Source organism: Chroicocephalus ridibundus, chromosome 3 (genome assembly GCF_963924245.1).
Source record: "Chroicocephalus ridibundus chromosome 3, bChrRid1.1, whole genome shotgun sequence".
Taxonomy (NCBI): domain Eukaryota; kingdom Metazoa; phylum Chordata; class Aves; order Charadriiformes; family Laridae; genus Chroicocephalus; species Chroicocephalus ridibundus.
Window position 1 is genome coordinate 5247792 of NC_086286.1, and position 21324 is coordinate 5269115.

A 21324-nucleotide genomic window follows, 5' to 3' on the forward strand; every position below is an offset into this window, starting at 1 on the left:
TGAGACCTATAACTTGGTTTTGAATCAATCATTACTTAGTTGGAAAATTCCTCTTCAGTGAGAGTTCAGGTAAGGACAAGAAAAATCCTCTGAACTTGAACATTTCTCACATCAGCAAGTAAATTAGTCACCTAATCTTGCCAGATCTTGCTGATGAAGAAACACATTACTGAAGAACTGAAAAACGCATAATCCCTAGCGTCTTAATCTTCACAGTTTGCAAGAGAAGTAGAAAGTTAGGGTTTTTTTCCTTTTAACTTCCCAGAGCCCGAGTAATGTGTTTCAGGTCTCTTAGAGAACTGGCATTTAAATTTAGGATAGTTTAAGCCTAGGAACAAGGTCAGTCCAACTGCTCCGTTTGTCTTTTTAAGATAATACTTCAGCTTCAAATGTCTAACCTAGTAAGTATGGCTGTGGGGGAAAAAAAAAAAGTTGTTTTCATGACATTTTGACGTTTTAGAAATGAATAATAAGAGAGGAGGAGGGGGAAAAAAATCAGGAAAATGCAGGCTTTATTGTGTGGATTTTTCTCCCTACTCTTGAGGACTTAATTCTGATATTTTTAATTTCTCAAACTTGGAGGTGGAGGGAAGGGTCCTCATAGAAGTATTTCTGAGCATCTCTTCTGAGCATCCTCATGGAAGGCCATGGCGTTTGCAGGTGCCGTGTGCTACACTCCATCGTAGACTCCCTTCGGGGTGAGTGATGCAAGAAGACTGAGTATTGGCCAAGTAAAGCATGACTGCTGGGCCTGATGTACCCTTACACTGTCCCGTAGTATTTTACTGGATCAACAGCCTCTTCTGGACCTTGTGATTCTGGTGGAAAATGTTGCGGTGACTAGCTGGAGGTTGCAGCCTTGTGGTTTTGGGGCAGAGAGCATCATGTAATGACTCCCTGACCTGCCCCAGTGCAAATGCAACCCAAGACCAGCACTGTTGGGGCCACCTTGGATCACTCTCGGTGAGAAATACAATATTTTGCACCTGTAGCTGTGAGTCCAAGTCTCTGATCTGGCTGGGTGCCAGTTGTTCTTCACGTATGTGCTCATTTAGCCCAACATAAATATAGAGAAATGGTGGGAAGGAGCTGTCAGTTGCAAAGAAAGGGGGAAGACTTAGTGGGGGTTGGTGGCACTGTTGACAGCCTAGCTGAAGAGCTCATCTGCGTTTCCCCCCTGCCCTGATTTAATACCATTTCTGAGCCCTGCCTCCAAAGGATGATTTCTGCTTCATCAGAGGCAGAAGCAGGAGAGGCTTCAGCTTGCTTTGCATCGTACTCTGAGCCAAAAAATAAATAAAAAGAAAAGAAAAGGGGAGTGCCTATCAAACTAATACCTTTGTGCATTATTAGGGATGATCTGGTAGATGCTGTGTGGGAAAACCACCTCGGATAATAGAATTTGGGTGGGTTTAGCTAAGGCTACAGGGAAGTAGCCCAAACAGACTCAGTAAAACATAATAATAATAGAAATTAGAGATTTTCACCAACTAGTCTGTCCTGTATTTGGAAAATAATAGCTTTTTCTACCTAGCTCATCAGACAAGCAAGTTCAAATTCACATTGCTGCAGACACTGATAAATGAAATTCATCCTGACAACATATGGAAATTTATTTGTGATTTTTGGTCCTGGGCTGACAGCCTTCCAGGGAAGTTTCTTGCAGTAGCCAATGAGCTGACAGTGTAGCCCGGTCCTGTGATAACACTAACATGCCAAAAATGCCCCTGGGGTGGGCTCCCCTCCTTGGTGGGCTCTGGGAAGCACAGCCTCCCTCTCAGGGCCCGGGAGGGTTTGTCACAGCAGCAAACTCTCTCCCAAGAAGTCCCAAATCGCAGTCCCTTCTTGCCCAAAAAGGGAGAAGGAGTCCAGAAGGGAAGAAAAACCCTGACCCTAATTCTCCACGTTATCCAGTGTTACCCCAGAAATAGGGTTAGCAAGGAAGGTCAGCCAGCTGAGATATACCACGTGTGATACGGTCTTCCCCCTAAACAATGTCTATATGGCAGGCTATCGTGCTGAGAGAGGTTATCCCACTGGCCTTTGGGTGGGCTGTGTTCATAGGGTAAGTCAGTCCCAAATGAAGCCAAAGGGTAGGGCCAATGGCTGGATGAGTGTAGCCATGGGATATGAGCTGCACATGCATAGACTGTTGCATGTTTTCCAAGCTCTGAAAAATAGCCAGTGCACGCTCAACAGATTTTAAATCTACTCTACTCATATTCAAGGACTGGATCAGGTCATCCTTGATCAGTTTTGATTGACATATCATTCAAGTAAAAATTGCTTTTCGTGGGACAGGAGAAACCCTTCCGCATCAGGCTCCTTGCCTGAAATGTGAATGTCTGATTTATTTATAAGTGTCCTGAAAACTCAAGAGGTTGTGACAGAGCTAAGGGGAAAGTCCCCTAACTGACCTTTGCCCTGGCAAAGCCATCGTAGACAAAATTGATATTGGCTCAAGGGAGCCGTACATTAGTGAAATGTAACGTCAGTTCAGATCTCATCACGTCATGCCATTAAAAAAAAATGAATCAATAAGTTACTCAGATCAAATAAAAAACAAAAAAAGTAATAGCAGAAAGCCATTCAGGCATTAGCCATCTGGAGGGAAGAGAACATAACGCAGGTATTGTTTGCTTTAAATCTCCATAACAGCTTCTCTTTTATTTTTCTACAGTTGTAGTCTCTGCACTTTGCTCCTTTTGGAATAGCAATTACAGCATGTCTAGAAAGAATTCATGACAGCTTAGGACCTTGCTTAATGGTTGTTGGTTTTTTTATCGACGAGGCAAGAAAAAGACATTAATACAACTTTAGATCTCCTGCCAAATCCCAGAAGAGATCCAAGCTATTAATATAGATACGTGTGTAAGACGTGATACACTGGTCTGAATCTGTTGTTATCAGAAGGGCTTGTAGTGACACCTGTAGCTGTCTAACACTCTCCATCCCTTCCTATTAATCTTGTAACAAGTCTACTGTTCAAGCTGAAATTTCAATTCCAAATGTTTGCTTCAGGTCGTTGGGTCATTTTGGAGGAGGAAGGACATAGGGGAGGGCTCAGTAAGAATAGTCTGGTGGCTTGCAAAAACAAAGAAGGTACCCACTAAGTAGCTGCATTAAAGTCAGAGACCCTGCAGTGGTCCTCTTGGGTAGCGTTAGTGTTTCTGCCTTTGAGCGCTAGGGCTGAGTGGTACCAGTGGTGCAGGGTGCCATGTCCGGAGCGTGGCCCGTGTCATGCCACCAGCCCCGCTTGACTGAAGGACTCACCTCTGAGACGCATTACACATGAGCATCAGGTGGTAGCCAAATCCCAGGGACCTCTCCTCTGCTCCGAGCTTGCTTTAGGGTTCAGGTACCTGTTCACCACACTGCTATGAAGTGGTTTGGGTAACAGCCCCCCTCAGTGCAAGGTAGCATCAGGTGCCTGGACACAGTCTGCTTACCCCACTTGGGTGTGTGGTAGGACAACTCCGTGCTTAGCCTTTTCCCTCCAGGCCGATGCACTACTCAAGGAGAGTCATTGGCGTGGCAGAAGGCATCAGATGTGATGAAACCTCTGACGTGAGTATTTCCTATCTGGAGCCCGGAGGTTGATTCTGGTGCCAAATTAAGTATCTGACAGTCAGAAGGGCAGTCAAAGCTGGGGAGCAGGGGAAGAGGGTAAGGCTTGCATCTTGCCATAGGAATATTTTATTCTTTTTCTCAGTTCAGATCTGCGGTCACTTTGTGTTGCTCACTTGGCTGAACTTCTGAGTAGAAAAATGCAAAAGCCTGCAGTGTGGCTTAAAGGGGTTTAATTGTTTTTCGTTTCACCTTTATGTAATTTCAAGGCTGGACTGTTTTAACAAGCCCTGGAAGCTTGGAGCACTTACACTGTCAGCTTTCTTCAATTTGAAGGCACACCTGCGAAAAATGAGATGACTTTTGTATTTCAAGATGTACCAGTAACAGACCAGTGGTGCCCCAAACATCAGCTTTTTTTTTGATTCTGAACAGACCGTAAACCTACACTCAGGGCCAAACCAGTTTTAATTAATAATGCAGTGGCTTTTTCCAGCAGAAGATCTGAAAGCTGTTAACTTATTAGCTGGCTGAGTGCTACCTCCCACTTTCAGGCTGAGATATAAGGGATGCGTATTCCATGCCTGTGAAACATGGTCCCTCCAGAGCAGAGCACGCAACAGCACCACAGGATGGCTTGTGGCACAGAGTGAGCAAAGACTTTGCTCATACCCTATGGAGAACTCCACGTGAATATGCAGGAACAGAACAGGCAAAATAAATGCCTCAGATGACTCCATCTCAGCAGAATTACGTCAGTTTTTCGTAAACTGACGGAGTTGCTATTTGACCAGGGCACTGAGTCCCAGACCTCACTGCTTGCCGTATCTTACTGTTAATTGAGAAATCCCAGCTCTGGACCAACACTACAGAGCCTGGAAAATCTTGGGAGCCTCTGAGAATAGCCTCGACAATTAGGAAAGTAGCAATGCTTAATTAAATTCCCTTGTGTGTTTAAAAGCTGTAGGGAACCAAGCCAAGATAATCCCCTTCCTCAGAAAAGCAGCTTTGGGTGGTATTCCTCTCTTCCAAGAGCCAACTTAATTTTCGTGTTCCCCACAGCAGATTGTTTTACAAAAGGAATCTTCCCCTACCATTTTTCTGGCTTTCTCATCGCTCTGTGTTTTCTCCCTACTCCAGCATTCCTGACTCTGCCTTCTCTAGTTTCCGTGGGGGATGAGGGGGTTCCACTTTATTTTCTGGCAGTGGTGCTGATTTCTGAAAATACTTTTTATCTCCGTAACCTCAGACAGCCAATTTCCTGGGATATTTCTCCCATCCTTTCGAGAAGCCGCTCATGCAATTACAGCCTGCAGAGTCGGTATTTCAGTGTGTTTCTGCCATCCCATGTGCTCCACAACCTGCTTCTCACATACCACCAGTCCCCCTTAATTGCAGCCTCAACCATAGCTCAGCTAAATTATCCGCAATGCTTAAAAAAAACGTAGCCTTTCCAAGCCCAATTTTCCAGCTGTCCTTTGGAGGATGTAGGACTCCTTGGAAGCTCCCTTTGACAGGTTGGTGTTTACTTTCTTGCTGATAACAGAAGTTTTCCAGACCAGGGATGCAATGATCCAACTTTGACCTGCAACTGTCAGTGAAAAATCCAGTGTAACTTCTATCAGACTTATTATCAAGAAGGGCAATGATATATTAACCCAAGAGCCTAAATTATCTAATTACACTTGAAGGGAAAAGAAAATCGCCTACACCTTTATGTGATAAAAATCTGCTCTTCTTTTTCAAGAAGGTGGGAGCAGTGACTTCATGGGCGATCCATGAAGGGAGGAGCCTTTTTTTTTTTTTTCCTTTTTTTTTTTCTTTTCTCTTTCTCGGTTATTTTAAAGACGCTGGTGAGATAGGTATGGGAAAAAGAGTCCCCAGACAGGCTCATCATCTCTGGCCCTGCTGCTGTGTTTCAGCATAGGAAGGGCTGCAAGGACTGACACCCCCCCCACCTCACCCGCCCTCTCCCCTGTGTTCCTCATGCGTTCATTTGGGGGGGGGGGGTTGGGTTTTCAGTGGTTTTTCCTGCGCCTGCCCTGTCTGGCAGCAGGGTATCACCTGTCATCTCCATGTCTCTCCATCAAATGGTGTCTCTGTTACCTAATTTCTGTGCATCTTGTTGGTATTTTTAGGCAGCGTAGAGCAGGGAGGTTTTGGAAAATGTCCAGGCACCTCCCAAGAACAAAATTTCCCGTGTGCTTCCGAAGTGGATCTTGCTCCTGCCTGGAGCGCGTACTGAATGTGCAGTTGCCCTTTCTCAATAGGCTGAGTGCTTTGAAGTCGCAGAGGGCTAAATAAACACGTTTCTCCTACCTATAGCTCGACTAGGCTGCTTGTCACTGCAGCACAGGATCCTAACGAACCCCAGGCAGCTACAAATCCCTCTTTTGATCACCAGACACATGAAAGCTCTCCTGCGAGACATGGTGAGAGTCATCCCTGTCCCTCCCTGCAACAGTAAATGAACAGCAGGAAAAACGGGGGACTGTTGCTGCAGTGACGGAGGAAATTGCAGTCCTACCTGCCTGCACCCAGAGCTGCGTTGCTTTCCCGCACGGTGTAGCCATCAGTGACGTGATCTTTGTCAAACCAGCAGCGAAGAGCTGGAGGTGGCTCACGGAAGCACATCAGCGCAGCTTCACTGCGTCAGAAGAGCTACATCAGCTGAGACCCACCGCTCTTCTCCTTCAAGGGGAGAAATTCATCAAATTTGATCTTTCTTTTTCATTTAAAGGGAGAGAATTGTGCAAACAAGAGGCAGAGTGCTCTTTTCCCCACCTTTTTCATTTAAGTAGCAGTTACCGTTCTCTTCAAACTGTCAAGCAGTCTGCACCAAGAAGAACCCAGACATAAATAGTACTGTGCAGAAGGTGGACCGTAATATGAAAAGGAAAGATCTACAGATCATGGTTTGACTTAATTCAAATGGAAGCAACTCTAGCACATGTTGACTATGCAAAATGTTATGCGTGTGAGCACATTGCAATTTTTGAATAGCATTTACTTCTTTGGAAAGTTTATTTTAGTGGATTCATCCGTGATGTGTTTCAAACCCACCTTCTCCGTTGTTAACCAACGGACGAACATTTCACTGCCTTTTAACGGAGCGTGACCGGTTTCTCGTTCTTCTGTTCATGAGAACTGCTGCTTCTCACACATGGCGACTGTTTTGTCTTTCATTCTGAAGCCCATTTTATTTGTTTTGAAAATCTGGTCGTGTGCAGGAAGGGGAAGTCCTTGCCCTAACCAAAAAGATACCACGCTTCACGAGTGGCACAAAGCATCACGTAAGAGAACCGAGGGATTCAAAGGGAAGGGTAATACAGCCAATGAAGTGAAATGCCTACGTGTAATGAAGGGCAAAACACAGGGATACAAGGCACAAAGCCGGTCTTACACACAGAAGACCAGAAGTCCTGCACACAGGGAATACAGCAGCAACTCGGTGTTATCATTTCCTTAATACACTTTTATTTGACAGAAGCTGGGGTTCTGTGAACAAAATGCTGCATGTGCTATTTGCTGCTGAATGTGTGTCAGCACACTGCATGTCGTTGCGGCAGATGACAGACCCCTCCAGGGCCAGGGGAGTTTGCTGATTAGCCTTCTACATGCCACGGAAACTAAATCCAGCAGTTCAGCATCAGGATTCGGAGGACATGTAAAGTTGTGGTCTGTAAGCTACAAATAAGCGTTCAAGGTCTGTTGGCTTTGATTTATGGCTTAGAACGGTGATCCTGCTGACGTAAATACTACTTATTCGTAGCTTTCCTTCATATGAGAACAGTAAGAAGTAGGAAGCCAAATTCACTCCTGTTTTGAAGGAAGTGGGCTAAAAGCAACAATGATGGCAGGGACAGACATTGTTCACCAGCTAAGGGAAGCCCGTTTTCCCCTGCCTCCCTGACATCAGAAGAAAAGGCAGGGAACACCAGTCTTGCCCAGTGTCCCAGGGAGGTCGTCCACCTCTCAGGCCCCTCCTGCCTCAGGGGTAGGAAGAAGAGAGCTGTAAAGCAGCCCCCCGTGGGACCCTGCTGGTGCCACCCATGTCTGAGCACCCACAGAACCTGCAGCACACTGTTAACCACAGCCTGCTGGTCCCCCAGCTCTACTAAATAAATACATCAATAGCTCTGTGCTGCATGTAACCACAGTCGAAAACAGAGAGTGATTCAGGCAAAATAGTGAGATTTGAGATTTCTGTTAAAGAAGAGCCCACAATGAAGGGAGCTAATCTGCTCTCAGTGCCTCTGAAGCGCTCGTGTCTGAAAGGTCTGAGGGGGGTTTTGTATTTATTGCTTTATTGCTGAATCAGGCTGTTGGAAATTAACCTCCCACCTGCAGATCCGCAGCTCTCGCAGACTCCTAAGCAAGCTGGATTCCTCTGCACGGCAAAGGTGGGCCTCTTCAACCCTTATTGAGCTTGAATTCACTTCAGGATGGTCTGAATCAATTATCATTACTTTGCAAGAAATAAGCGTGGGCTTATTTCAAAAGGGTTTTAGCTTTTAAAGAAAACCAACGCAACAAAGGAGTGGGTTGCTGATTAATGTGCCCGTGTATGCTGTAGGTTATGCATAAGTGCCTCGTTACAATTTTCCCAACTATCTTTTAAAGTTGCAAGGAGGTTCCTGTTTAGCACCATCCAAATGGCAGTGCCTTTCAGGTCAATGGCAACAGTGAAATGAGGATGTCCAACTGCAGCAGTAAAAACTGCACAGGAACAACCAACACACTCAGTTAAGCTGCATGAAGTAGGTAGTGCCCAAACTGGCTCGGTAAAATACAGCAGGGTCTGTACAGGTGATATAAAGGTGAAAATAATATACGAAGAGGGACCGTTCATAATAGTTGCTGATGCATACCTAATGCTTTGTTTGGGGCTGGCAGGCTCTGCTCTCCTCAGGTGATCTTCCTGCAAGCAGTGAGGCATAAACGTATTTGGCTGGGAATAGAAGGATACATACGCAGTCAAAATCACCGGGTGTCCGACAAATGCTTCACTTAATAGGGTCTGCTGATTGAATACAAATTCAGATATTGTTAAAAGCAAAATTACTAAAGTGGTGAACTGAATACACCTGTGGTTTTTTGCCAGGCGCAGCACAATGCATAAAAAAATATAGCTGATGGGTTCCTTTCCTGTCATTATTACGTGATGCTCTTCCTTTCATCTGTGGATGAGGACTCAGTATTTCACCCTAACAACTCTCCTCAGCATTGATCTGCTGCTCTTAAATCCAGTCCTTAACGCAATTAAGATTGCACAGAGAATCCCTGTGGCTGTGAGTGCCAAACAGTGAGGAGCTTTTAGCTGACCCAGCCTAGGAAAGTGTAGTAGTAGCCTATTTGAGAAAAAAGAATCATCAGGAAATAGCAAAAAGTGTCTGTAAGTAGAAGAGAAATCTCAAAAAAGTAAGAATTCTGTAATGGCCGTAATAGGGTACATACACCCTTACCCAGGTCGTTGTTAGCAAACAATTCCCCCATCTCCTTGGTGACTACTGTACTAACCAGGCTCCTCAGTTAATAGGCCCTCTCTTGATTTCTCATTAGCCATAGCCACTTAATTACACCCAGGAATGGGACTTTGTCCTACTCTCATCAACGTTTCTTACTGAGGAGCCTCCATAGCTGCTCCCTTTTGTGGTTTTCTCCATACATTCAATTAAGAGCTCTGAAACCTGGATGGGGGCTATGAAATTACATATTTCAGCACCTGCATCTCTTTGTGTATCCACTCCTGAATGTTTTTATGCACAATCTTTCATATTAAACGTATAGTAAACCTAAGCCAAACAGGGTCTTCAGCGTAATGCAAAAACAAAGGGTTGGTTTCGTAAGACCGTTATATTAAAAGAAAAGGGAAAAAAAAAAAAAGCCTCTTGAGCCACAGTATTGATGATTATTTACAGTGATCGATATCTAATGGGACTAGTCTGCGATGTCCTAAATCAGGCTCAGGTTGTCTGCGGTTTGTGGGCGAATCTTTCCTGGCTCTAGTTTCTTTCCCGGGTCATCACTACTGGAACTGTAGCGCCTGCCGGTTGCAAGCATGTAGGAAAACATAATGGACAGACAAAAAGTACAGCAGCCTTTTGGTTGCTCTGTCACCTAAAATTACAGTAAGATAAAACTTCTGTCAAAAAATGCCACGCTGTCAAAATGAAATCCTAAAGAGTTTATTGTTTCTGATGAAATTTCCCTTTGAGGAAACGGAAGAAGAAATGGATTTTTTTTTTCTTGCTATCATCACAACGTGTTATTTTAACTAAGAGAAAATATTTTGTTGAGTTTTTTTAACATTTGTTTCTTAGAAAATTTATTTCAGTTGGGCCTTGCTGTGGTAACATCACATTGGTATGTGTTGAAATGTCGGAGACCCTACCCTGGGACATGTCCATAAAGATAACTGACTGCAAAGCCGCATTTCGTTCACACCTGTATTTAGTATTTATCACAGCGAAGGTCATGACAATGGTGCCCCATTTTGAGTGATTATTTTGTTACTATCTGGGTTACACTGAAATAGGACATTGCTCATTTGAAAGAAACCTCCCTGTGGAGGTAAGTACCACGGTAATGAGATGAGAACTCAACCTAATTGAGTTATTTTGCTTCCAGAGCATGCGTAAGCAGCCCTTGCTCTTACAAGATATTCCTACCTATGAGAAGTGAACAAAATTTAGGTATTGATCCTTCTTTCATAGCAACTAGTATCTGTTTTGTAATTGGTTTAAATTTAGCAAGATTCATGATTTAAAGAACAGTTCTTCGCTGGTTTTGGAGAGGAAATAAAGGACACAGAGGATCTTAAGGCCCTGATTTGTTTGTACTGATATCGCCTGTGTCTGTATCTCTTCTGTTGTGGGTTGCAGCTGTTTCTGTATTTCTATAATATCCTGCTGTACCCTTACAAGAGCATGCTCCATTTCCAGTGGTAATGAACTAATTAGGAAACTAAAATCAGCCAGCTTTCTCTTAAAAGAAATCAATTTAATTTAAAATTTAAAAAAAATCCTAGCACTGTCTAGATATTGAAATTGCACTCTTTTGTGTTCTTAATACATTTCAACAAGATCAAGTAGCAGCAACAAAATATTCTATTTCCATGGAAATCAGCGTAGTTTTCTTTGCCTCTAATCAGACCACTTTGGTGAAAGCTAAACTGTTTATTTTTAACCTCTCAGAAGATGAAAGCTTGTCGCGCCTTTTATGTCAGGAGTGGGGCTGCTCTTCTCTGCTTCATTAGGTCTTTTGGCTTCAGCCTCACCTGCAACTGAGAGCTGGGCTGTGGGACTGATGTGTAGAGGATGCTAATCCCTCTGCTCTCTGTCCTTCGCTTTGCCGGCAGTTTCCAGCCCAGTGCAGTGGGAGTCGGCATAAAAAAAAAGGGAGACCTGGATATAGGGCAGGGTCCTGTCTGGCTGCAGGCTGGGACAGCGAGAAGCATTGGATCCAGGACCGAGGGGCAAAAATCAGGGTGTACTCCAAAATCTGGGATATCTCCTGCACGTGCATGAAAAAAATTTGTTTGTCCCATTAGCCCCAGAAGCAAAGGAGCAGGTTAGGACTCATACGCCACTTTCCAGTCTAGATAAGGCTGTCTGCAGTTCCTCCAGGAGCACCCATGACCTGTACAACTGGGTTTAAGAGAGGTTTCTACCAATTACCATTGCAGGTGCGGTAGAGACACTGAAAAACAGGCTGGTTCTTGGAGCCAAACCTGCAGTCTGACGGTCTGGGTCTGAATCACCCCACAGCACTTGTGCTCATACACCATGGTTAGGTAAGGAAGTCTGGAAAACCCCGAGAAAGAGGTAAGAAACGGCAGCTCCCAGCACCTGTAAGAAATGAAGTGTTTGTTAAGGACCCTGAAGATTACCGTCTCCTCTGTGGAGACTCAGCACTGCACCAAGCCACTTTCCAGGTGACTAAGGTAGGAAGGAGCTAATGCAAAAAAGAGAATTCAGGTGGGGAAAGGAGCCCTCAGGTGAGGGGAATGGCCAGAGGAAAGCCACTGGCAGATGATGGCATAAATAGAGTATAGGGCAAGTAAGCGGGGTGGGAAAGTCAACAGGATTTGCTGAAGGTCAGCCTTTTCCTATGTATATCTGTCACCAAGGTCTCCTCTTTGTTGCAGGTGTGCTAGCGAGCAGGACAGCAGCACCCGTCTGGCATGTCTTGGGGAGATAGCTTTGCTGTTTCAAGTTTCTTGGCGGGATCTGAAGTTGGTGGTGTTTGCAGGCCTCCTGCAGGCTGAGCCCATGAGCTTTCCTGCCAACAAAACCAGCCTGATGGATCACAGCAAGATTGGGTGTATCAATCTGGTAAGACTGATTTATTGTAGTTTTTTCTCTTTTCCATTCTTGGCCTTAAGAGAGATGACCTTGTTGATATGTCTGTTTGGCCTTGATATTGTTGAAAAAGATGTATCTGAGCATAGTTTAAAATTAGCCACAGCACTTTTGCTTTCTTTGTCTCATGTTCTTGTTGGCCTAACAGTGTTAAAAGCCATAGCAGGAATTGAGTATTGTACGGGGCCTGAACCTCTGAGGGTAGGAACAGACACCAGCTCGTCAACTTAACGGCTTGAGCAGTTTCCCCTAATTACTCTCTGGTTTGCACAGCAGAGATGGATAGACTTTATTTACCTCTGCTGATGACACACAAGAGGGAACTAGCTCCTGCTCCCCCTTTAATAGCTGCGAGGCTTCTCTGCAGATAACAAGAGCAAGCAGCAGTAAAGTTGCCTCCTTGCCAGTGAGGTCAGTAGCTGCAGCTCCAAATTCACGGGGGAAGATGTGCAGGAAAATGCCACTTTTGTGCGGTCACTCCTCACCCTCGAGGTGGCATTGAACTGCCTGCATGGGGTCTCTGCCAGGTGACGTTCTTATGACACCAAAACCTTACTCTGACCCTTTCACCATGTACTTAAGTAGCGCTAAGGTCGAACTGGGGAGAAAGCACGATGATAATCAGAATGACCTGATGTGAAATAACCTCCTCCGCTTTACTTTGTGGTTTTTGTTAGCATTCAGATAAGATTTTAATTAAGGTTTTCATTTATTACCTATTGATCTTTGATATTTACCCATGGTCTTTTTTTTTTTTTTTTCCAAATTGATTTGATCTTGCTAGATAGGAATTAAATACACAATTACTCTTAGGTTAGCTGAAACTGAAGAGTTCAGTTAATGAATGATTCGCTGACAATACTAATTGCTCAGTTTCGTGATAGACTCCAGGAACCACTGCAAGACAAACTGATATTTATAACAGGTGTCTGAACGTGGCAGATGTTTAGGGAGAAGAAGCAGATAAGCAGGATTAGGGAATTTCAAAAAAAAAGTTAACCTTTTTCCTTTCTGGGCCACGCAGGCCTTGCCTGAGGCGTCATTGCTAGAAAAATGAGGCCATTGTAAGATTTATTGGCTCAGTGCAGCGTTTATTTAGTGACAGTCACAAAAGGTAATTGTGTGAGCATGTGCAGCCTGGAGTGTTTAATTGCCTCTGTGCCAGGGCTCCCGTGCGTATGTGGGGAAGTACTTCCCCAGATGTATTAAGTAGTGTCTTTCTCAATATATAAAACACTGAGAATATAGCGTTAGCAAGCCCGCAGCATTGCGGCGGCAAAGTGATTGTGTGCGCGAAGGAAGCCACGCAAGGGGAAGCGGAGCTCCAGTTTGGTTCTCGTTTTATCCCTACACAAAAGGTCTCTTGGGAGCATCGTTTCTGGTGACTCCGTCCTGTGGAGCAACAGCCTTCATCAGCAAAACAGGCACCTACGTGCCTGCCAGAAGGTGCAAGTCAGCCAGGACCAGGATTTCCCTTTTAAAAAAAAAAAAAAAAATCACAACTTTACTTCTATTCTCTTCTTCCTGCCTGTTTTCCCTAGAGAGAGTTATCTTTTCTTTCCCAGTTTTCCTCCTTTACAAGCACACTTTTTTTTCTTTTTGGCACTGAGAGAAGAGGAAGAAAAGAAAGTACGTAGGAGGAAATGAAGGAGAAAAGGATAAGCACAACCTGAAAAAGCATTTACTTTCTTTATCGCTGCCTAAAAGCAGGAAATGGCTTTAAAATGTTTTTTTTTAATATAGAGGTCATTCCAAGTAATCTTTCAAAAAACGCCTGCCAGCTCAAGCAATTGCTTCTGTGTCTGTTGTATGAGTGAGTAACGATGAGATGGTAAAAACTGGCTGCCACCATAATTTTTCAAAAAGGTAGTGATTCTGAGCCACATCGCTTCTTGCTTTTGTATGGCTTCTTGATTACACATTATGATACCGAATACTAGGGTTATTGATGCCTTCTGCACTTTGGGTTTAGGTGTGTGTTACTAGATTATACTGTTTGGCCCTGAACGCGGAGCCAGGGAGCAGCAGGGGCTGCCCAACCCCGCAAGGAAGCACCACCTGTTGATGGAGGGAAGCCAAACCATCACCCACATCCTTGCCCTGGAAGGAGGGGGAAAAAAAAAAAAAACCACAAACACGAAAAAACCCAAACAAACCAGAAAAAGGCTGGGTTTTTTATGTGTTTTGGTTTGGGTTGTTTGGTTGTGTTGTGTTTTGGTTTGGTTTTTTTACCTCCACAAGACTGGCAAGGATGAGGAAGGGAGCAGGTTGGGATGCCAGGGCTGAGCTTCCTCTGCCACGGCCTGGCCAGGAGGGACAACTTGGGACCGTGCCCAAAGGAAAAGTGAAGCTCAGCCAGGGGACTGTTAGCAGCCAGGAGGCCTTCTGAGGATAGCCCTCTCCAGACTCTCTTTGGAGTGGAAATGGGAAAGCACAGCGTACTGACAATCAGAAAGGATCTGGTTTAAGGGCTAAAATGGAAAGCTATGTGTTGGTGTAAAATGCTGAGTCTCAATTTTCCTCTGACACATAGGATTCGTTTCTGGGCCTTGCAGTTTATGAGATAATGGACTGTGTAACTGTTCCTCATCTCTGTGACTAACGGCTCCTTTTTGGCACACGTCCTGGAACTCAAAGCAGTGTAATTTTTAATTCTGGATATCACAACTAATTATACTATTACAACTAGCTGTAATATTACAACTAACATTATTCATCTTAGCCTTGGTCGTCCTTTCCCTTTTATAAATCCTGCTTCTTCTGCACAGATTAAATTCTGAGGCTATTAACGCTTTGATTACGGTTTAGTCATATTAAATTATCCCTTGGTAGTAAGGCTGTCCTGTCAACCGCTATGATACCTACAATTAATTGAAAAGATAACTGGTAGTTTGATGCGAAGGCTGCACCTGGGTAGGATAGCAACCCCCAGGGAGCCTGGTGCAGACTCAGGTGCACCCTGCCTCCTTTCTTGCAGTGAAGCTGGAGGCAAAACAGAGTTAGGCTGTAAATGGGAGCAGGATTTACACCCGTAACAAGGTTGGGTGGCTGTATGCTGAAGCATAATTAGGTATTTAAGGCCTCTTGGGTGACAAAAAAGGGAGAAATATCAGGAACTGGGGATCAAGTTACTATAGAATGTTCTGCTTAAAACTGAGTCTCCATCCCTACATGTTCAAAGGGCCTCGGGGAAACCCCAGAACTCAGGGGAACAAAACTCATCATGTCCGAGTGCTTCAGCCCTGACGTACGATACCACTGCCCATCCATGCATGTGGCCTGTCAGGGCAGTTTTTACCAGGGTGTTTTGGGGTCCCTGAGGGTTGTGTGCCACAGAGCCTCCTATTACCAGCAGAAGGGCTTTGGGGTAATTTCCAAATATACGTCACCTCTGTATTGAACAGCCCCAGGGGAGCAGCTCAGTGGATAATTGCCTTTTTGGCGGCTGTTGTCCATGGCTGGGAGATGCCCTGGAATGGCTGCTCACCAGAGGCACGGTGTGACCAGTGCCTGGGTTATTTATTTCTCCCCGCGCTGGGCTAGACAATGAGCTACGATTTTCTTTTCCATAATTATCGATACACTGGCTGGTAAATGCTTCCTTGTCTTCTCGCCAGTCTCAAAGGTTAGCTTGTTAACGAGGAGGTTTTCAGATACTCGCCACTGGTGTTTCCTTTGAGGGGGAGCGGGGTGTCTTTTAATAGTTGTTTGCTGCTGTTCACATGGGCAGGCAGCAAGATAACAAGGCAAATGATTGTCTGCTTCACTGATCAGAGCCTGTAATAATCACTCGCTTGGTGATACACATTCAATTCCTGACAAACCAAAAGGCATTTGCCATTTTGGCTGATGCTATTTTTATCCCTGACACAGACCAGTTGGGTATGGTTTTGTTGCATCTAATTGCAAATGATCTTTGGTTTTTATTTTATTTTTTTCTTTCTATGTCTCCAGAGGCATACCTTTTGGAGTGCCAGCAGCAGGCAATATGATTTCAAAGCATTTGGGAATGCCAATTAAGGTTTATTTATGTGATGATTGAACTGCCTGAGAGCCCAGTGCCCATCAGAATGCACTGTGGCCTTAGAAGAAGGGAATTTTCTTCCCTGCCTACATCTGATGAGGAGGGAGGCTTGCGTGATGATGGTTACTGTTCTCTCTAGTAGCTCAATTTTTTGCACCCGCAACAAGTAGCGTATCCATCCTTACATGGAGGCTGATGCGTTTTCATGTTGATCTTTGTCTAAGCTAACTTATGTTATTGCACAAAGAATACAAAAAAAAATAAAAATTGCAAGTATCTCCAAAAGAAGAAACATTATTTTGTTTTACTAATATGTAAATGTAATAGCATTAACTTAGTTTTATGCCAATTTATTTCTTAGCTCTACTAAACCAAACCGGACAGAACTGATTCGTGGTGTGGGTGGTTTTTTGTTTGGTTGTTTTGGGATGGGTTTTTTTTGTGGTTTTTTTTTTTTGTTTTTTTTTTTTTGTTTTTTTTTTTTTACTATTTGAGCATTGGCAGAACTTTATTTGTCTGAAAAAGGGTAGGACTTAGGAGCTCTGTTTCCAGACATTAATACAGACATTAAATGTCTTGTATTTTGGACTTAGGTTCCACTGTTGAGTCATGGGGCACAGTTACACTGGTGCATCTTCTGGCCCTTGAGCAAGGCAGGAATGCATTGCACATCTTTCCAAACTGTACAATCCTTGCACGTGGCGGAAGGATGGCTTTTGCTGCCAATATGTTGGGATCTTCCCTGTGCTCCCCCTCCTCAGGGCTGGGCCTGGAGCTTGCCAACTCTGCTAATCAATGCCTTCCCTCCTAGTCTTACTCCTGTTAGTTGTTACTATTCCCAGAAAACTTTTTTACTTTGGATTTAGCCGGTCCTGTTGCCCTCCCGTGCGTGGCAGGTGAGCAGAGCAAGCCTTTGCTCTTGGAATCCAGGAGAAATTTGGCCACGCGGTGTAAAACCAAGTGAGGCTTCGTCCTGAGGGATCTAACCCAATGTATATGGAGCTCACATGATCTATAAATAAGCAGACCGCATATGTTAGGGCACAAAAGTAGGAGGACAACGTCAGAAGATATTTACTGCTTGCCTGAGGAGCAGTCAGTTTAGATGAAAGCTTTGTGGCCAGACTTTTCCAAAGAGCTCACTTGCATGATTGAGGTCAGCTCTCATTTAGCCGCTAAAATTAGTGTTGGGGCTTTTAGGCAAACTGACTATTTCGGGCGCTAAACAGCTTTGACAGTCTGGCCATAAACATCCCAGAAAGTGTTGCTGAGTGCTAAAAAAAAAAAGAAAATGTATTGTTTATGGAGTTTCTCCAACAGGAGTGAACCTCCTCTGGAGACATATGCCTCACAAGGTCTTGAAAATCTACTTCTGCCTTGCACACGGGTAGTACAAACTTGGAGAGATATATACCAACGTGAATAGATAGATACGGATATATCGCTCCTCAGCAGAGTGGCTACTAGAGCTGTGGCTATTGGAGTTGCTGAGCGATCAAGAGATACAAGATTCAATGCAAGTAGTGTATGCCGTACGCCAGTCCCCAGCCATAAACCAAGCAAATGCAACTACAGCACTGCATCCTCTGGTTGTCCCCAGGAATGGCAAGGGTTTCATTTTAAAAAAAGAAGGAGAAGAGAAAAGAAAAAAAAAAAAAAACAAACCCAGAAAAACAGAATAGCACACTTTTTTTTTCTCACTGCTGTTTTTGTTGTTGTTCTTTGTCTTTTGTTTTCAGCTTTAAAAGCCTGAAATTTTCCCTACAATGAGTTGGATGAGATGTATTTTTAGAAGACAATAAGGGTCTCATGAGGCTAGAGCTGGATCTAATAAGGAAAAGACTAATTGAGGTAGGGCAAGAACCAAAGGATAACGTTTCAGTTATTATTATGAAAATTTCCCATGAAGAGGAAGAGGAAACAGCTGGGATCAATGTAAAGGTCTCACTTGCATTTTGACTTCTTGAAGTCAAACAAAACAAGAAATGTTTGTTAAGAAATGAAAAACTGAAATACTATTTTTGAGTTTTTCGTATAAAACACTTTAAACCATTACATGAAATATCTAAAAAACTTTTTTTCCAGATGCCCTGCAGAAAGCTGGCCTTTAGAAAAGACCTAACTCCTCTTTCTTTATCGGTGTCAGATACTTTAGGTTTAATGTAAAAATCACAAAACTTGGTAATACAAGGGGCAGCAAACGAAACCAAAGCCCTTCACTGACCCACTCAGCAATGAAAGGTGCCCTGCCACATGCTGTCTAGGTTATTGTAAACTCATGCGCAAGTGTGCAGGATAGATTTTTTTTTTCTTTTAATAAAATAATATTTAAAAAAAAATTCTACATGCTGAGACGACTACATACACTAACCTAACCCGAGCGCTTTTTGTAGAGTGTATTTTTCTATTCGAAGAATGGAGTCAAATGTAGCAAGCCAGGATATGGCATTTAATTCACCTGATAGCTAAATGTATTTATGCATAATAGTACTAAATAAAGAGAGGTAGGTGGTTAATAGAGCTTTGGGGGGGGGGGGCTATAATAGGGAAAGCTGTAATTAATTCTTATTTCCTGTATCGTTGTTCAATGGGAAGGGAATTGCATGCAAACTTGACGCAAACAAGATTGTACCCTCTTCCTTTTCTGGCTGCGGGGGGAAGCAGTTCAATGGGTATGGCCCCCAGCTGATCCGTCGTACTCATGTATTTTGGATATTTGCAACAAAGGCTTTCTGCTCAAAAGCTGCCTCAAAGTCACGCCCTTATAGTGCTGCAAGCCTGGGACCTGGTGATCTGCAGGCTAATTCAAGGTTTTGGTGGTGTTTAGGTGGGAAAGCGATCAAAACAACCAAAGCTGTACCTAATTGCTGGCTACTGAAGATATCATGTAAATAAGCAGTACTTGAAGCAGGACTTTTGGCAGAAAGGCCCCTGGAAGGCTATTGACTCTATCTGCAGGAGAACCTGCAGGTTCATTAATCACTTATGAAAAGAAGTTTGGGTTTTTTTATGAGCTAGAAGATATAATTAAGACAAATGAAGAAAGGGAGGTTCTACAGCTTGCTTTATGACAGTAATGGAAAGTCAGAGCTTTATCCCAAGAGCATACCCACCATCCGTTGGGAGCTGAAGCAGGCACTGAGTGATAAGGCCATGGCCTTTGATCGTTTGTCAAAATTAAACCTCGCTGAACGTCCTCACTGGGTCAAATTCAGCCCTTGGATATACAGGTAGTTCTTATTAAAGACATGCATCTGAGAGCTAAACGCAGCTATAGGGGTCCTAGCCAAAAAAATTTCATCAGGGTATAAAAGCGAATTTTCACTATCACAGTTATATGGAGGGACTGGTATTGGGTCAGTGAATGAAGTCCTGCAGATCTCTGATAAAAATGATCTTTATGAAAACTATTAAATTGGGTTTGGCCATCTCGGGTTATTTTATTGTTATTATATCTTTGTCAGCGATCATCCAGAACAAAGTTTTCAGACTTTCCAGGAAATTAACTGAAGATCAGTTACTGTGCTTTCTTCCAAATTTATGGCTCTGCAACTAACTACAGACCCAGATGTATAGTGATAAATAATCGCTCATGTCTTCTAGCCCATCAAATAGAAATCTGCGTCCTTGGGAGTAGGCAAAATGAAATTGGTGCATTACAAACAAATTTATTAAAAGGTGCGTTCGATCTTTCATGAAACATGAGGAACCATCGGTGCTTAGCAGGGAATGAGATTATTTATTTTTATTTTTTTTTAGTATGAATGTATCTGAGAAACTCAATAAGAGTAGTCCAGCATGGAGTAAGTTTACCTTCTGCGTGTCAAAAGCAAAGGCCAAACCTGGAGCTGATTAATGGCTGCATAATTTATCAGTTCAGAATCAAGGAGTTGCGGGTTGTAGCTAAATTATTTGTGAGGTAATTTGGCTTGACCTTAATGAGGGCTAAGGTCCCACAGACCATGGAAAAGTCTATCAATCTCTCTGGCTCTGGAAGCACTTGCAGGTTTTTCTTATTGTATCATGGCAAATGCATTTGTTGTTTGTCAATCTCAGGGCAGGTGAGACTATTGTTTTTTAAAAAAACCTTTTTTTAATAAATAAGACTTTAACGGCAAGGATTCAACCTGGGGTCTGTTTTCTATTTGTGTTTATTGTACTGAGAGGTATTTTGCACCCCCCAAGGCTTTCTCAAGAGCAGGCAGTGAAGTCTATGACGCGGAGGAGAGGTGAGCAGGATGACAGCGGCAGCGTTGCTGGACGGAGTCCTCCCGGCTGCTTGAGGTTGTGGTTCAGGACATAGCTCATAGGCCACTCTAGTAATCCTGGCTGCTTTGAGCCCACTATGCTCTGACAAGCCCAGTTTAAATGGCAAAATGGGTGCCAGGGTACAGTGGTGAATTCCCCAGAGGCAGATGCAGACAATCTTTTCATCCTCTTTAGCCTGCGATAGTAATGATTCCGTTTCTCCCTTTGCACAGACTTTTTGTTTAGCCGGTGCCTTTGTCTTGCAGCCTTTCTTGCTGCAGATAAGGATAGGCGCTATGATGGGGTGAGAAAAAACTCCTGGTCACCTTCGACAGAAAGTACGTGAGGAAGGTTACTCATCTGAAAGGTTTTGCTTGTACAAAATTAAGCCAAAGCAGGGACGTTTCACTAACTGGTGGCTACGTAATAGTAGGACCAGTTCCTGCGTGTTTCCAGCCTTCACCAATGCAGCACTGAACCGGTCCTTCATCTGCCCGAACTCTTTAAAATCTTATCAGTTTTTCCTGGCCCTCCTGTCAGCAGTTGCCAAGTAGCTCGTCTATCAGATGCCTGGTTTGGAGGGGCATGTAGTGGAGATGCAACAAAAGCAAAATGCCTCCCCTCCTCACCACAGTGATAGAGAGATCCGACACCTGGATTTCTCTAAGGTTTTTCATCCCTGCAACAAATCGTATTGTTTGTATAGGCGTTGATTCCAACTCTTAATTTCCTGACTACAATGTGGGTTTGGGCCAGATTTCTTTGCATGAATAAACATGGTGATTACTAGGCATGAATTACCAGGCATCTTAAATTCCCCTTCGTGGATTATTTTTGCATTGCAAAAGATGACATAAGAGCATCCCATGGCTGTTTGCACACCTGGATCATCCCACAATTATTTGCTCAAAGGCTGAGGATCTGGTATAGTGTCTATTTAAGATGATGCAAAAAGCTTCCAGTGGTTTCAGTGAGCACTGCTCTCAAGTGAAATTGCTTTTGTCAACAGTCTTTGCTACTTTTCTTCAGCAAAATGTTGTCGCTTTTTAATATGGGGAATCACCTGTGTTCTTTTGCTGTAGCACTGCCTATGTTTACCCTGTTGCTTTGCTTACAGTGTTT

General features: G+C 43.7%; 1 protein-coding gene across 1 annotated transcript in view; it reads left to right on the forward strand.

Moving 5' to 3' along the window:
- The window catches only part of SPTLC3 (serine palmitoyltransferase long chain base subunit 3), a 333553-nt gene that overhangs the window by 54045 nt on the left and 258184 nt on the right, over positions 1-21324 (forward strand). Inside the window, exon 3 of the mRNA XM_063327823.1 lies at positions 11717-11903. The gene's annotated coding sequence lies outside the window, so the exon portion shown is untranslated. The remainder of the gene's footprint in view (positions 1-11716; positions 11904-21324) is intronic.